The 14,460-nt window shown below is 42.6% G+C and overlaps 1 long non-coding RNA gene across 1 annotated transcript; it reads right to left on the bottom strand.

The window, feature by feature from the left end:
* Window positions 1-224: 224 nt before the first annotated feature.
* LOC125634512 (uncharacterized) lies at window positions 225-12,873 on the bottom strand. The gene is made up of 3 exons (XR_007355947.2): window positions 12,796-12,873; window positions 11,417-11,604; window positions 225-868 (listed from the first exon to the last, which is right to left on the bottom strand). It is a non-coding gene; the product is annotated as an uncharacterized LOC125634512 (long non-coding RNA).
* Window positions 12,874-14,460: the final 1,587 nt, after the last annotated feature.

Genomic DNA, 14,460 nt, shown 5'->3' with positions numbered 1-14,460 from the left:
CCTGTCCTATGAGGCATTGTAAACCCTCGCAAAGCACCCTGTGGCCAGTTTCATAGTGGGATAGCTACCAATAGTGCACTGCTCTCTGTGTCGATGCAAGAGCTGCTAGTGTGGATGCACTCTGCCAACATGTGGACACGCAACAGGGGTTTAATTAAAGTGCTTTAATTAAAGCAGCATAACTTTTGGTGACTGTCGCAGGGCAAGTGCACCCCATCCCCTCTTGCGGTGAGGTAATTGCTTCCCCGTGGTCACGTCCTGATAACCAGCCTTTGTCTTGGGGTGGTGAGGGCTAACTGTAAAAGTCAATATGGCTGTTCTCCTCTCAAGGTTGTGTGGCCCAATGGCCAGAGTCAGTTACAGTGGCCCTTGCATTCAGAGTCAATATAACAGCCTCCAGATGCAGGGCAATGTGGCCTAGTGACCAGTACACGGGGGACCACTCAAATCCACCACGCCCCGACCCAGGACCCTAAGAGTGACTGAGTGTCCACCACTGGGTCATTGGGAAATCCCAACGAAACATGTTGACCTCACTTGGGTGAGAGATACCACTCACTCACCCTCCCTGGGTCACTTTTCACTGTGTTTCCCAAAGCTGCAGTCCATCAGGTACCAAGAGTCTCCTGGCTCCTCAGCGTGGATGATTCCCTAAGACTCTGCTGGCCACAGACCTCCAGTCTGACTCTCAGGATCTCTGGCTCCTGCAGGCAAGGGCTGTGACGGCTCTTCAGCTGAAGCCTCCGCCCAAGGTCCTTTCCCTCTGGCGGCCAGCCCTGAATGAGCTGAGCTGCTCTCTTTTATACATAGTCTCCAGCTGGAACATGCCCAGTGTGGGGCAAGTGCTCCCCATCACAGCGACAAAACTCTGAAATGTAGACATAGCCTTAATTTGTAACTTGAAGCAGCAGTGGGGAAAGAATAAAAAGATTTAACAAGGAGGAACAGTATTTCTGTGCAGTTTGGACTCTTGAGGGCAAGTTTTTCTAGGTATAAACAAAAGATCCTCACTATTTAGCCTGGGTTAGCCCTAAGGGACATAGAGAGCTTGCTCATTACAGAAGCTTTTGAAACTGAAGACTGTAACTCTTTTTTGTGTGTATATGTTTATCTGCTTTAACCTTGTAAATAACTCTCATTTCCCTTTCTTGTATAATAAATCTCTAAGTAGTTTATTGTAGTATTGGCAGCAAGTATTGTCTTTGGTGTGAGATCTAAAGAGCAATTGGTTTGGATTAAGTGACTGGTCCTTTGGGACTGGAAGTAACCTGAATATTGCTGTGATTTTTGGTGTTAGAGACCATCTACCACAAAGGCAAGCTTGCCTTGGTGACAAGATAGATCAGAGCACCCAAGGGGACTGTCTGTGACTCAGTGGTTAGGCAGTTATAGTGCCTGAGGAGTTTATACTTGATGGGTGAAATTGAAGTACAGAACACACAGCCAGTTGCGGGTTTGCGCTCTGTCTCTTAACAGTCTGCCCGGAGATTGATATTCATATTCTTGACCCACTGCAGGACAGTTTGACACTTACAAGCCTTATTTGTGTGAAGCCCACTGTCTTCCATTGGACTACTCACATGTGTAATGGTTGCTCATGTATGCAAAGCCTGCAGAATTGTGGTCTGACATATCAAGTAATTTATAACACAAATGATCTATCTTAATGTACCATCTTCCTTTTGCCTTTAGGTATATTCGACAGATTAATAATCACTGGGTTTGTTGGGAGGGGCAGATATCCCTACTAGTCATTAGGGTAGAAATTGTTTCTGAGAACTCATAGACCCATAGACTCATAGATATTAAGGTCAGAAGGGACCATTATGATCATCTAGTCTGACCTCCTGCACAATGCAGGCCACAGAATCTCACCCACCCACTCCTGCAATAAACCTCTCACCTATGTCTGAGATATTGAAGTCCCCAAATCATGGTTTAAAGACTTCAATGTGCAGAGAATCCTCCAGCAAGTGACCCGTGCCCCATGCTACAGAGGAAGGCGAAAAAAACCCAGAGCCTCTTCCAATCCGCCCTGGAGGAAAATTCCTTCCCTACCCCAAATATGGTGATCAGCTGAACCCTGAGCATATGGGCAAGATTCACCAGCCAGATACCCAGGAAAGAATTCTCTATAGTAACTCAGATCCCATCCCATCACAGGCCATTGGGCCTATTTACCATGAATAGTTAAAGATCAATTAATTGCCAAAATCATGTTATCCCATCATACTATCTCCTCCATAAACTTATCGAGTTTAATCTTAAAGCCAGATAGGTCTTTTGTCCCCACTGCTTCCCTTGGAAGGCTATTCCAGAACTTCACTCCTCTGATGGTTAGAAACCTTAATCTAATTTCAAGTCTAAACTTCCCAATGGCCAGTTTATATCCATTTGTTCTTGTGTCCACATCGGTACTGAGCTTAAATAATTCCTCTCCCTCTCTGGTATTTATCCCTCTAATATATTTATAGAGAGCAATCATATCTCCCCTCAGCCTTCTTTTGGTTAGGCTAAACAAGCCAAGCTCCTTGAGTCTCCTTTCATAAGACAGGTTTTCCATTCCTCGGATCATCCTAGTAGCCCTTCTCTGTACCTGTTCCAGTTTGAATTCATCCTTCTTAAACGTGGGAGACCAGAACTGCACACAGTATTCCAGATGAGGTCTCACCGGGTGCCTTGTATAATGGTAGTAACACCTCTTTATCTTTACTGGAAATACCTCGCCTGATGAATTCCAAGACGGCATTAGCTTTTTTCACGGCCATATCACATTGGCGGCTCATAGTCATCCTGTGGTCAACCAATATTCCAAGGTCCTTCTCCTCCTCCATTACTTCTAATTGATGCGTCCCCAGCTTATAACTAAAATTCTTATTATTAATCCCTAAATGCATCACCTTACACTTCTCACTATTAAATTTCATCCTCTTACTGGTTTCAGAGTAACAGCCATGTTAGTCTGTATTCGCAAAAAGAAAAGGAGTACTTGTGGCACCTTAGAGACTAACCAATTTATTTGAGCATAAGCTTTCGTGAGCTACAGCTCACTTCATTGGATGCATACTGTGGAAAGTGTAGAAGATCTTTTTATATACACACAAAGCATGAAAAAATACCTCCTCCCACCCCACTCTCCTGCTGGTAATTGCTTATCTAAAGTGATCACTCTCCTTACAATGTGTATGATAATCAAGTTGGGACATTTCCAGCACAAATCCAGGTTTTCTCACCCCCCCCCCCCACCACCACACCATCTTATTCTCACCCCCCCACACCACCACCACACCACCTTATGGTGGTGGGGGGGGGTGAGAAAACCTGGATTTGTGCTGGAAATGGCCCAACTTGATTATCATACACATTGTAAGGAGCGTGATCACTTTAGATAAGCTATTACCAGCAGGAGAGTGGGGTGGGAGGAGGTATTTTTTCATGCTTTGTGTGTATATAAAAAGATCTTCTACACTTTCCACAGTATGCATCCGATGAAGTGAGCTGTAGCTCACGAAAGCTTATGCTCAAATAAATTGGTTAGTCTCTAAGGTGCCACAAGTACTCCTTTTCTTTTTGCATCCTATTACTGTTACTCCAGTTTACAAGGTCATCCAGATCCTCCTGTATGATATCCCGGTCCTTCTCTAAATTGGCAATACGTCCCAGCTTTGTATCATCTGCAAACTTTATTAGCGAACTCCCACTTTTTATGCCGAGGTCAGTAATAAAAAGATTAAATAAGATTGGTCCCAAAACTGATCCCTGAGGAACTCCACTGGTAACTTTCCTCCAGTCTGACAGTTCACCTTTCAGTATGACCCGCTGTAGTCTCCCCTTTAACCAACTCCTTATCCACCTTTCAATTTTCATATTGATCCCCATCTTTTCCAATTTAATTAATAATTCTCCATGTGGCACCATATCAAATGCCTTACTGAAATCTTGGTAAATTAGATCCACTGCATTTCTTTTGTCTAAAAAATCTGTTACTTTCTCAAAGAAGAAGATCATGTTGGTTTGGCACGATCTACCTTTTGTAAAACCATGTTGTATTTTGTCCCATTTACCATTGACCTCAATGTCCTTAACTACTTTCCCCTTCAAAATTTTTTCCAGGACCTTGCATAGTACAGATGTCAAACTAACAGGCCTGTAGTTACCTGGTTCACTTTTTTTTTCCCTTTCTTAAAAATAGGAACTATGTTAGCAATTCTCCAATCATACGGTACAACCCGTGAGTTTACAGATTCATTAAAAATTCTTGCTAATGGGCTTGCAATTTCATGTGCCAATTCCTTTAATATTCTTGGATGAAGCTTATCTGGGCCCCCCCATTTAGTACCATTAAGCTGTTGGAGTTTTGCTTCTACCTCAGATATGGTAATATCTACCTCCATATCCTCATTCCCATTTGTCATGCTACCATTATCCCTAAGATCCTCATTAGCCTTATTAAAGACTGAGGCAAAGTATTTGTTTAGATATTGGGCCATGCCTAGATTATCCTTAACCTCCATTCCATCCTCAGTGTTTAGCGGTCCCACTTCTTCTTTCTTTGTTTTCTTCTTATTTATATGGTTATAGAACCTTTTAGTATTGGTTTTAATTCCTTTTGCAACGTCCAACTCTACTTGACTTCTAGCCTTTCTCACTTTATTCCTACATGTTCTGACCTCAATAAGGTAGCTTTCCTTAGGTAGCTCCCATCTTCCACTCCCTGTATGCTTTCTGCTTTTTCTTAATCACCTCTCTGAGATGCTTGCTCATCCAGCTTGGTCTACAACTCCTGCCTATGAATTTTTTCCCCTTTCTTGGGATGCAGGCTTCCGATGGCTTCTGCAGCTTTGACTTGAAGTAATCCCAGGCCTCCTCTGCCTTTAGATCCACAAGTTCTTCAGTCCAATCCACTTCCCTAACTAATTTCCTTCATTTTTGAAAATCAGCCCTTTTGACATCAGAAACCCTTATCACAGATTTATTTTTGTTTATCCTTCCATTTAGTTTGAACTGGATTAGCTCACGATCACTTGAACCAAGGTTGTCCCTAAAACCATTTCTTCTATGAGGTCCTCACTACTCACCAAAACCAAATCTAAAATGGCATCCCCTTCAGTCGGTTCAGCAACTACTTGCTGAAGGAATCCATCAGCTATCGCATCTAGGAAAATCTGAGCTCTCTTATTATCACTAGCACTCGTCCTCTAGTCTATATCTGAGAAGTTAAAGTCTCCCATGATCACGCAGTTTCCATTAGTATTTACTTCATTAAAAACATTAAAGAGGGCGCTATCCATATCCAAATTAGATCCTGGCGGTCTATAGCACACCCCAAGTACTATCACAGGGCAGGCTCTAGTCGTTTTCTTCCCCAATGTGATTTTTGCCCAGATGGACTTAGGTATGTACAGGTTTCAGAGTAACAGCCGTGTTAGTCTGTATTCGCAAAAAGAAAAGGAGTACTTGTGGCACCTTAGAGACTAACCAATTTATTTGAGCATGAGCTTTCGTGAGCTACAGCTCACTTCATCAGATGCATACCGTGGAAACTGTAGTAGACTTTATATATACACAGAGAATATGAAACAATACCTCCTCCCACCCCACTGTCCTGCTGGTAATAGCTTATCTAAAGTGATCATCAGGTGGCCCATTTCCAGCACAAATCCAGGTTTTCTCACCCTCCACCCCCCCACACAAATTCACTCTCCTGCTGGTGCTAGTCCATCCAAAGTGACAACTCTTTACATAATCAAGTCGGGCTATTTCCTGCACAAATCCAGGTTTTCTCACATCCCCCCCACCCCCATACACACACAAACTCACTCTCCTGCTGGTAATAGCTCATCTAAACTGACCACTCTCCAAGTTTAAATCCAAGTTAAACCAGAACATCTGGGGAGGGGGGGGGGGTTAGAAAAAAACAAGAGGAAACAGGCTACCTTGCATAATGACTTAGCCACTCCAAGTCTCTATTTAAGCCTAAATTAATAGTATCCAATTTGCAAATGAATTCCAATTCAGCAGTTTCTCGCTGGAGTCTGGATTTGAAGTTTTTTTGTTTTAAGATAGCGACCTTCATGTCTGTGATTGTGTGACCAGAGAGATTGAAGTGTTCTCCGACTGGTTTATGAATGTTATAATTCTTGACATCTGATTTGTGTCCATTTATTCTTTTACGTAGAGACTGTCCTGTTTGACCAATGTACATGGCAGAGGGGCATTGCTGGCACATGATGGCATATATCACATTGGTGGATGTGCAGGTGAACGAGCCTCTGATAGTGTGGCTGATGTTATTAGGCCCTGTGATGGTGTCCCCTGAATAGAGTGGCTAAGTCATTATGCAAGGTAGCCTGTTTCCTCTTGTTTTTTTCTAAACCCCCCCCCCCCAGATGTTCTGGTTTAACTTGGATTTAAACTTGGAGAGTGGTCAGTTTAGATGAGCTATTACCAGCAGGAGAGTGAGTTTGTGTGTGTATGGGGGTGGGGGGGATGTGAGAAAACCTGGATTTGTGCAGGAAATAGCCCGACTTGATTATGTAAAGAGTTGTCACTTTGGATGGGCTAGCACCAGCAGGAGAGTGAATTTGTGTGGTGGGGTGGAGGGTGAGAAAACCTGGATTTGTGCTGGAAATGGCCCACCTGATGATCACTTTAGATAAGCTATTACCAGCAGGACAGTGGGGTGGGAGGAGGTATTGTTTCATATTCTCTGTGTATATATAAAGTCTGCTACAGTTTCCACGGTATGCATCTGATGAAGTGAGCTGTAGCTCACGAAAGCTCATGCTCAAATAAATTGGTTAGTCTCTAAGGTGCCACAAGTACTCCTTTTCTTTTTAGGTATGTACAGATACTCCTGTAATCTGTACATACCTAATATTTCTAGTGTTTCTGCATGAGTCTGGATATTTACCCATGCAATCTACAGTTCTGGGATTATTACTCAGAAAGACAAAAGAATCAAAATTCTTAAAGGGAAGAATGAACTGGGAAAGAAACATGTCATCTTCAAACTACAGGGCTGGGTCTTCCAGCCAATGCTATTAGCAGCCCAAACAATCCTTTATCTACCTAGAAATAACTAACACTAAGATTGACAAGATTGCTGCCAACATGGACCCTATAACAGTAACCACTGGAGCTAGCAAACACTGATCCTGGTAACCATACTTATGCAAGTGTTTCTTGAAATATATTGTGAGTTCATACACAAGATGGTACATCAAAGTAATGAACTGTATCAGCAGTAGCTTCCTTCTAGACAGATAGATTAAGGGTGAAATCCTGGCTCCACTGAAGTTAATGGCTAACCTCTCATTGAATTAAATAGAACCAAAATGTCACACTAAAAATTTCACTGTTGAGCAGGGCCTATGACCACTAACACAGGAGCTGAGGATCTGCTCCTGGGGCCTCAAGTCAGCTAAACATTCAAGCATACGTTTAACTCACATAGATGTCAAAGGGACTTCGGCACATGCTTAAAGTTAGGGACACACTGACTAGCTCTGCTGAAAATAGACCTCATTCAATATTGTAGAAAGGTTGTTAGCATGTGCCAATTCTGTTAAAATTTCTACAAATGTAATTTATTTGGCAGTAATATGTTTGTACTCAGCAAATTTAATTAAGCATTTCCACTAATTTTATACAAAATATAAAGTGAAAGAGTTGTTAAACTTTTGAATGAGGAAAAGAAAAGTTTGTTTTAAGCTTGACTGTTATAGATATATTTTTGGCTTAGTGCTCGAGATATCATATAATGAGTTTTGGATTAACATTTTAAACACCACAGTCTATCTGAAGCTGGTAAGCAAAGATAAAGTGAAGAGTACTGAAAAAATTAAAATACAGGCATGCACACACACACACAAAAACAAAACCGTGAGGCAGTTTGGTTTCTTAAGGCTTTAAAAAAGAATACAAACAACTTTTATTTATGGTTGTCTTTGAAAATGTTTTATCTACTTCTCCCACTTAGGTATTATGGAAACAGATAGAAACAATTTAAAGGATTCCAATAAAAACAATTTGGCTTTGATATATTGCCCCATATTAGCCGTTCAGTCTCCTGTGTCAAAACCAGGGTTCTCTAGAGCAATATAACAAAACATTCTTGTTGCCGTTTTTATTCTTGACTTCTCAACAGTCATATGATTCTTCAGGAGAAGCAGCAATTCTGAGAGAAAACTTCAGCTCAGATGAGTCAGTTTCAATCACAGAGCCATGAAAAGGGATTGTATATGGCAGCCCACGCACCAGACCCTAACCACAGTGTAATGGTGGGTGCCAAATGCGTGCCAGTGCAGTTTGGAGGCTTTTCTGAGTGTATATGCTTTCAAGGCCTTGCCTTCTCTGAATCCCATGATTTTTTCTCCTCCATCACAAATCTCATATTTCTTTCTATACCCAGTCACATCTTCCCTCGTCTGCCACTTCTCCTGGGCCTCTTGCAGTTCCCCTAGCATGCTGATATCCACAGGGGTCTGACAACGTTTTTATCTATATACCCCCATCACTACAGTGTGTGAGTGACTTACAATCTCGGAATTATTTATCCTCACAACTGCTTTCTCTTACTCCTACTTACACATCTTGTTGATTCTGCTACCAATCTTTCCATCCCATACACAGACTTTTGCTTACAAGGCCAGATCCACAGTTGGTTTACCAGATGAGGATCTGGCCAGCAGCGGTGGGTTATTGATGTGTTACTTACGTCATTTAAAACTCCTCTACAAGTCACTCTCTGTGATTAACTTTTACCCTGTCTTGTTTTATCCCCTGTGAGATAGAGAAGTACTATCCCCATTGTACAGATGAGGAAGTGAGGCACATAGAGACTCACTGATTTGCCCAAAATCACACAGGAAGTCTGTGGCAGAGCAGGGAATGTCCCAGACTAGCATGCTAGCCAGTGGGGCAAACTTCCTCTCTTTGTGAGCTAAAATCTGGCATTTTGTAAATCCTGGCCAAGAAATTTTGTGTGCTCTACCAAGTTTCTCCAGTTCTGAAAAACCCCAAAGGGCTCTCCTCCTCCTAGTGCTGGGGAAGCCCTGGAACTTGCAAGATGTGATGGCAGCATATGCTAGTGTACCAAAAATTGCCAGCTCTGCAGAGATCCCAGAATGGATCTGAGCACAGATAGGAGGGCTCCCGTGGTCCTTTTAACAGAGGTGATGGAGAGGGTATGACCTTTTAACCTTTTCAAACCTAAAAGACTTTCTGGTTCAGTTCAGTTTGAAATTCGAGCTCATCTATAAAATAAGGGTAATAAACACATCCTTTGTCTGGCTTTTCTCTTTGGATTGTGAGAGCCACTTTTCTCATTTGAGCTTGCATGTGTAGGTTTCAGAATCCTGGTTGAATTCAGACCTGAAGTGAATAGTATTGTAAACTAAACATTGGTAATGCACTGCAAGATTTGTTAAGCCTCTGGGCGTGCTGCAAGGCCCATATTCTCTGTCAGACACTTGAGGAGGAGGCAGGTTGATCTCCTGGGGTTGTTTGTCATTGACATTGTTCTTTTGTGGCGCATGAACACACTCAAATGTTATTATAAGTTTATATTTTTTTGCAAGAATGTAACTTCTAAGTCCCTGAGCCTGGGACGGCCACTTATTAATTGAATAATTCAGACCTTTACTAATCAAAATAAATATTATTTATTTATGTATCTATTATTAATTGTATTGTGGTAGTTTCTTGGAATCCCAGTCATGGGCCAGGGCCCTTTGTACGAGGTGCTGTACAAATACAGAACAAAAAGACAGTCCCTGCTCCAAAGAGCTTAGAATCTTAAATACAAGACAAAGCAATGGATACAGACAAACTTACAGGAGAGAACACAGGAGCAGTACGACAATATTGGTCATCCTGGCAGGCAAATAAATAGGATAATTAAATGGATGCAAATTAGCATAGTCTAGATGCCGAGGGGGTGAAAGGGTTTAGTTGTAGTGGGAAAAGCAAACAATGGGAGGGCGTATGATGTCAAAGAACTAGACAAAATGTGTCAGTAGTCAGCTTCATCTTATACTGTCTCTGATGGCCTGCTTTCTCTTACTCCTACTTACACACCTTTTTGATTCAGCTACCAGTCTTTCCATCCCATACACTGACTTTTGCTTACAAGGCCAGATCCACAGTTGATGTACCAGATGAGGATCTGGCCAGCAGCGATGGGTTATCGATGTGTTACTTACATCATTTAAAACTCCTCTACAAGTCACTCTCTGTGATTAACTTTTACCCTGTCTCATTTTAAAAGATTATTTAAATACTCCCCTATTACTAATATGGCTGTTTTCATAGGTAACATGTTTTATATGACCTGAACTCTTTTAGTTCTTACATTGCTTTTTTTTTTTTTTTTTTTTTTTTTGGTATGCTAGTGAAATGTGTTGTATCAGATAAGGCTTATAGCTACATCTGCAAAATCATCTGACTTAGTTGTCAGGTGCTGAAAAGGGATATTTAATTAAATAGCAACTTCACCAAAGTTATACCTTGACATTCATAGATTCTAAGGTCAGAAGGGACTATCATGATCACAGACCATTGAACTTCCCCAGAATAATTCCTAGATAGATCTTTTAGAAGAACATCCAGTCTTGATTTAAAAATTGTCAGTGATGGAGAATCCACCACAACCTTGGTGGTTAATTACCCTCACTGTTAAAAATGTATGCCTTATTTCCAGACTGAATTTGTCTAGCTTCAATCTCTAGCCATTGGATCATGTTATACCTTTCTATGCTAGATAGAAGAGCCCATTATTAAATGTTTGTTGCCTGCGTAGATACTTGTAGACTGTAATTAAGTTACCCCTGACCTTCTCTTTGTTAAGATCATTGATAGAGCTCTTTGGGTCTATCACTGTAAGGCATGATCCTTTAATCATTCTCGTAGCTCTTCTCTGAACCCTCTCCAATTTATCAATATCCTTCTGAATTGTGGGCACCAGAACTGAACATAGCATTCTAGCAGCAGTCACACCAGTGCCAAATATAGGGGTAAAATAACCTCTCTACTCCTACTCAAGATTCCCCTGTTTATGCATCCCAGGATTGCATTAGCAATTTTGGCCACAGCGTCAGATTGGGAGCTCATGGTCAGCTGATTTTCCACCACAACTGCCAAATCTTTTTCAGAGATTTATTTGCTCAAATTCTGTTCATGCCTATGTTCTGGTAGAACAGCGTCACTTACTGTATAAACGGCATGTTTAAGAAAATCCTTGTGAATACTAATTTTGTAAATGACCTGATGCATGCTGTCTTTTTAGAGTCAACTCATGCCTGCATTTGATATGTGCTTTTCTGATACTCAAAAACCCGAGCTTCTGAAAAGTCTGTTGCAAATCTTCCCAAAAGACATTCAGTCTGGAAACGCACCCAGAAATTCCCAGGTTTACCTGAACTATTGAACTGAACTGTTTTAGTCTGGAATTTGGCTGGAAATCTTGTGAGAAGAGGCTATCTCAGGAGACTTCTGGTAATTCCAGCTTTCATTGAAAACAGACACTGAAAGGTGATCAGCTGTCCCTTAGCATTCTGCCACATCTGTTTCTGTATTTTGCCAGCACCACAGTTGCAGCTGCATCTATGAAAATTAAAATAATAGGTTGGAAAATATAAACTGAGCATTTCAGAACCTTCAAAAAGATCCAGGGTCAGATTCTCCAGTCAACACTGGCAAGGTTTCCCCTTGATGCTCTTATGCCAGCCCCACTTCTGCTCCCTGACTCAGGATTGTAAACAGGGAAGAGGAGATTTGGCTACGGTACATCCCATTGATCTCAGTTCCTTAAGCAGCTGGTGCAGTTTAGAGCCACCTCTGAACTGCTCTAAGATGTGTTGAGAGACCAGTCTGGCACTCAGCTATCACAGCTAGACCTGCAATTGAAGGATCTGGGGATCAAAGGTTTCTTAAAGTTCTCTTTGTCCATTTTTGTTCTAAAAAAAATGAGAAAAGGTTTCAGACAGGATAGGGAGTGGTTCTTTTTGCTATCAAAATGATTACAGCCCCTTAATATCTTAGAGCATCTTTTTATCTAGATTTTAAGTTTTGCTGCTTAAGAAAGTTATTTAACAAAAGACACTAAATTAGCAGTTCTCAAACTGTGGGTTAGGACCCCAATGTGGGTCATGACTCTGTTTTAATGGGATCGTCATGGCCCAAGCCCAAGCCCAAGCCCCACCTCCCAGGGCTTCAGCCCTTGGTGGTGGGCCTCAGGTTATAAACCCCCCACCTGGGGCTGAAGCCCTTGGGCTTCAGCTTTGGCCCACCAGCACGGAGTGGTGGGACTTAGGCTTTGGCTTCCGCCCCCTCCTCCTCTTAGGGCAGTTGGGCAGGATCAGGCTTCAGTCCCTGTAGTAATTTTTGTTGTCAGAAGGGGCTCACAGTGCAATGAAGTTTGAGAACCACTAAATCATCCAGAAACATTGCAAAAGTGATATGGGATATCACAGGTTTTTCACTTTTCAAAACTTTCTCTCTCAAATTAGAAACTAGGAGTGAGTAGCTTTCTTTACATTTCGTTTAGTTTTTGTAAAGTGAGTATAGCTATGATATGCTCTATGGTAGCTTTCTGGGCACAAAAACTGTGTTAAACATGGAAACAGGGCCGTCCTCAGGCATACGCAGCATATGTGGCTGCGTAGGGCACCACTACATTTGGGGTCCCGCCGGGACGGGTAAGAGTGGGGTTGGGCTGTAGACACGAATGCGCCGGCGTGCGCATTCTGAGGGAGGGTACTGCTGGGGTCTCTGGGAAGGGGCGGTGGAACTCACCTGTGTGACTCTCTACCCACTGCCATTGAGGTGAGGTGGGCCGGGTGGCGCTGGGTCCAGTGGTATCCTTTGCTGCCTGGGTAACACATTCTTCTTTTCCTCTCCCCTGTGCTGAGCACAGCCCCTGCCTCCCCGTGGAGCGGCCAGCACCCCCGCCCCCTTCCGGCAAGGCTGGGTGGGGTGCAGATGTGTGGGCTGTCTGGCTGCGTGCTGAGGAAGTGACTCACTTTCTTGGCAGCCAGCCCGAATGCCTCACTCCAAGTGACCACACTGGCTGGAATGCGCACAGCTGGCTGGGCTGGGGAGCGCGTCTCTCGCCCGGTAGGTGCTGCACCCTTGCAGGGATCCATCCGATCCGGGAGGAGCCATGCAGGGTAGGAGGAGCTGCCGCTGCCCCCCAGGTTCCCCAGCCCCGAGATGCTGCACTTCACCGTGGTGCCAACGGCGGTGTCCGGTGACGTGACCTGACCTGAGGGTTTGCTGCTGTTATTGCCACTCTGCACCCCAAGAGGTAGATTTTGGGGTCCCACGGCTTTCCACCTATCCCTTCTACTGCAGCTGTTGGACCAGTAGGCCAGGGTGAGCCATGATGAAAGCGGTACTGTGTTGCCATTGATCAGCTTTGAGCATGAACATGTTGTTAGCAATAGAACATTATTATCAGATCAGAGCTATTTTTAATTGTTTTTTATTTTTTATAACTGATTATTTTTGTGTTGCTAAGAGCAAGTCGGGCATAGGGGCACCAGTTCAATAATATTGCATAGGGCACCATAAATCCTAAGGACGGCCCTGCATGGAAAGACAGATTCTACTGTTTACCCTGATATGGTATAATGTGCATGTGAAAGCAGAGTAAAATTTTACCATCCTGTTGAAATGCTCTTTGTGGACTTGATATTGCTTTCACTGCATTCAATGAGAGCACAGTTGGAATCTGAGCCACTGAAGTATTAAAGTCTTACTCAAACATTTCCTCGGCCAGTCTATACACTGGTTCAAAATTACACTCTCAGTTATGCTGCTGTACAAACGAATTAACTCCACTGAAGTCAATGGAGTTACGCTGTGTTTATACCAGTGTAATAGCAGCATCCAATGTGTGGAAAAATAATTGCTGAGATAAAAGGTAGGGAGCGTTCTATTATTTTGTCTAAGTAATAGCTTAATATCACTTTGTTCTCTGAAAATTGCTGCAAAACTTGCTATTTCTTGAATCTTCCACAGCACTTGCAGGGCTTACATATGTGCAGTGGGTGAGACATCTGGTTTGGAACAAAGCCATTTTTTAGCCAGGAATAAACTTCAGTTGCTCTTCAACCGCAAATAACAGACTGAGGGTAGGGATGAAAGCTAAGTAAACGTTTAATAATGCAATATCAAACTTGATTACCACAGTAATAGCTTACAGGGCATATGATTTCATTACTTCTCCAGAACACATGGAATTTGACAGCTTTTAATTTTTGTAGCCACTGGGTTGTGGTTAACTAGGCATGATTTACTATCTTAGAACAAGATTGTGGCCTCTTACAACCTATACAGGATAGTAAGGGGGCATAAAGTACCTCCTTATGTCCCTGTACCACCTACCTGCATTAGGTTAGTATGAAGCAACCTCCACAGAGCCGCTTCTGACCCTTCTATGCAAAAGGACAGGGAATG

Source organism: Caretta caretta, chromosome 3 (genome assembly GCF_965140235.1).
Source record: "Caretta caretta isolate rCarCar2 chromosome 3, rCarCar1.hap1, whole genome shotgun sequence".
In the NCBI taxonomy this organism is placed as follows: domain Eukaryota; kingdom Metazoa; phylum Chordata; order Testudines; family Cheloniidae; genus Caretta; species Caretta caretta.
This window is presented reverse-complemented; position numbering and strand designations above follow the sequence as displayed.